General features: G+C 40.1%; 1 non-coding gene across 1 annotated transcript; it reads right to left on the bottom strand.

Annotated features, from left to right (window-relative positions):
- Nucleotides 1-1,516: 1,516 nt before the first annotated feature.
- LOC131229915 (small nucleolar RNA R71) lies at nucleotides 1,517-1,623 on the bottom strand. The gene has a single exon (XR_009163652.1). It is a non-coding gene; the product is annotated as a small nucleolar RNA R71 (small nucleolar RNA).
- Nucleotides 1,624-3,498: the final 1,875 nt, after the last annotated feature.

The raw sequence follows: 3,498 nt of genomic DNA on the forward strand, positions 1-3,498 counted from the left end.
CTTTTCCGTATTTTGATTGTGACGTCAGGAGCCCTGTTGTTCGCCATCGTCTCCTGGGCATGGCTGGATGGCGGTATCCTTCCTAACCTTCACAATCATCTGATTGGTCGGTAATTGGTTTAATTCTGTTGTTTGCTCTGTCACCTGGGCATGGTTTGATGATAGAATCCATTCTGATTCATATTCCTTTCATCACATGAAGACTAAATCAAGTTCAGTTTGATTTCCATGATTCTTAATGCAGGCATAAGATCTCCCTGATCTCTATAAGTGGATCCTCTGAATCCCTAGTTTCCCTTCCTCTGAATTACTTAAGTTTTAGATAATTATTCCACAATTATTCCCTAAATTTTATTTGGTTTAGATCACATCTTAGTTTAGTTCTAGTTCTACTTTGTTTCAGATAACGTACAGGTATCAGTCCTTTGGGATTCGACCTCGGTCTCACCGAGTTTATTACTACATCACAACCCTATATTTGGGGATTGAACAAGTTTTTGGCGCTGTTGCCAGGGACTGACGGTTGCGATTCTCTGAAATCAATTAGGTTTAGAATTAGTTTAATAACTTTAGTTTTAAGTTTTTAATTGATTTCTAGAAACTAACCTTCCTATTTTGTAGGCCTTTAAGATAGAAATTTCTAATTCGGTAAGCTCCTTCCCTACTTTCTATTTTTCAGTTCTCTTTTAGTAATTTACTTTCTAATTTAGGACTTTCCTAATTTATTTTAGAAAATTTCACTTTCTTTTAGGAATTCATTCTTTTAGAAATCAGTTCATTGCTATCTTTCTTTTAAAGGATTATTCTTCTCCTTTTTAGAATCTAACTTATTTTGTTTTATTTTGCAGGTCTTCAACTTAGGGCCTCCAATTTGGTAACTCCTTTTCAACCCTCTCTCTCTTTTTTTTTTCCTTCTTAGGATTAGGCTTTGAATTTAGTTGAGGGCTGTGAGTGTTTCATGCCCAAGTGGGCCCGTGACAACACTCGACGTCTCTTGACTGAAGGAGGATTGGTTGAGGGGTTGACTATCCATCGCAGGACTAGACACCACTCGAAATTTCCTGAGTTAACTGAAGTTATGGCTGAAGACCAACCTCCTCTACTTCCACCCAGGGTGGAGGATACCCAAGATGAAAATGAGGTGCATCAGGCACCCCCGCCTCGTACTTTACGAGATTATCTACAACCGGCGGGAGTGAATACGCCCTCATGCATGATTTTTTCTGAAAATACAGGACAAATGGATATCAAGCCAGGAGTTATCCAAATCCTTCCCAAATTCCATGGACTTGAATCAGAAAGTCCATATTTACATTTGAAAGAGTTCGATGAGATTATAGCTACATTATGTTTTCCTAATGTATCTGAGGATACAATCAGGCTGAAACTCTTTCCTTTTTCCTTAAAAGAGAAAGCTAAGACATGGTTACATTCACTACGTCCTAGATCCATTGGCACATGGAATGACATGCAGAGGGAATTCATAAAAAAATTCTTCCCACATCATAAAACGATTACCCTCAGAAAAGCAATCATGAACTTTGCCCAAAAGGAAGATGAAACATTCTTCCAATGTTGGGAAAGGTTCAAAGATTTGGTCAGTTCATGCCCACAACACGGATTTGAAACGTGGCGCATTACAAATTTTTTCGGACTGACATCTTCCATGCGCCAAATGGTCGAGACAATGTGTAATGGAGAGTTCATTAATAAAGATATTGACGAGGTATGGGATTACCTCAATAGTCTGGCTGAAAAAACACAATCTTGGGACTATTACCCAAAATCAAACACCACATCTAGGCCGACTTAATTAAAGGAGAAAGGTGGATTATATCTCTTGAAAAAAGAGGATGATCTTAAGTGTAAAGTGACTACGCTCATAAGGAAAGTTGAGGCCATGGAAGGAAAGAAGGATAAGGTTAATGAAATTGTTTGCGGCATCTGTGATTGCAACATTCATACAACTAAAAATTGTCCTACAATACCCGCCTTTCGAGGAGTGTTGAATGAACAAGCTAATGCCGTAAACAACTATCAAAGACCTTTTACTGGACCTAACTCCAATACATACAATCCTGGTTGGAAAAATCATCCAAACTTTAGTTGGAGGAATGGACAAACGGCTACCCCTCAAGGTTTCTTCAACCAAAATCCAAATCAAGTGAAACCTCAAGAGGAACTGGTTCAAAATTCCATACAAGAGCTGGCTCAGGCAATGCGGAGAATTACAGATTTTATACAAAAGATAGATTCTCGTATGACGGTTATAGAAAAGGGGATGCTTCCTGTACAACCTCTCTCCAATCCTAAACTGCAGTACGAGATTAATGATCCCAACTCTTTAAATCAGATGGAGCACGCTAAATCCATCACCACTCTTAGGAGTGAAAAGATCATTGATAAAACTCTTCCGGTTAGGCTCGAAAAGCCTCAAGAATCAGAAGAGGATAACAATGATGGATCTAGTGATGCCCCACAAAAATTAGAACCGGAACTTCTAGAGAAGCCAGTTGCTTCGTTCCCCCAACGGTTGGTTTCACCAAAACCTCTCTCTAACTCTCATGATATCTTAGAGGTGTTAAAACAAGTGAAAGTCAACATTCCTCTACTTGATGTCGTTAAACAGATACCTTCATATGCCAAATTCCTGAAAGACTTATGCACGACCAAATGACGGCAGAGTATTCAAAAGAAGATCTTCTTGACCGAGAAAGTGAGTGCCATCCTAAAGCAAGACGTGCCACAGAAATTCAAGGATCCCGGTAGCCCAACCATATCATGTGTAATCGGGGACCATCGAATTGATCATGCACTTCTTGACTTAGGAGTGAGCGTCAATCTGATTCCCTACGCGGTATACAAACAGTTAGGTTTGGGTGAATTAAAACCCACCCTAACCACACTACAACTTGCTGATCGCTCTGTTCGTGTACCAAGAGGGATAATTGAGGATGTGTTGGTCCAAGTTGATAGATTTTACTACCCTGTAGATTTTATCATCCTGGACACCGAACCCATCAATAACATAAGCATTCAGATCCCCGTCATTCTTGGCCGCCCATTCCTTGCCACTTCAAATGCAATTATCAATTGCAGGAATGGTGTCATGACTATGTCTTTTGGGAATATGACATTGGAGTCAAACATCTTTTTCAATAACGGCAGAAACTTAGAGGAGGATGATGATTTCCACGACATTAACATGATTGACTCTTTAGTGGAAGATACGACACCTCTAACCTTATCCTCTGACTCTCTAGAGACGTGCCTGGCCCACTCCCATGATTTTGATGATGACATGATTAGGGAGACGTGCGCCTTGCTTGATACTGCACCGGTACTTGAAGTTAACCGATGAAGGCCACAATTTGAAGAATTGCCACAAACCGATGTAGTGCCTCTACCGTCTAACTTCAAGCTGCCGAAGCTTGACCTAAAACCTTTGCCCTCTGATTTGAAATATACCTATTTAGGTCAAGATGAGACATACCCGGT

The sequence above is a fragment of the Magnolia sinica genome, chromosome 16, assembly GCF_029962835.1.
Source record: "Magnolia sinica isolate HGM2019 chromosome 16, MsV1, whole genome shotgun sequence".
In the NCBI taxonomy this organism is placed as follows: domain Eukaryota; kingdom Viridiplantae; phylum Streptophyta; class Magnoliopsida; order Magnoliales; family Magnoliaceae; genus Magnolia; species Magnolia sinica.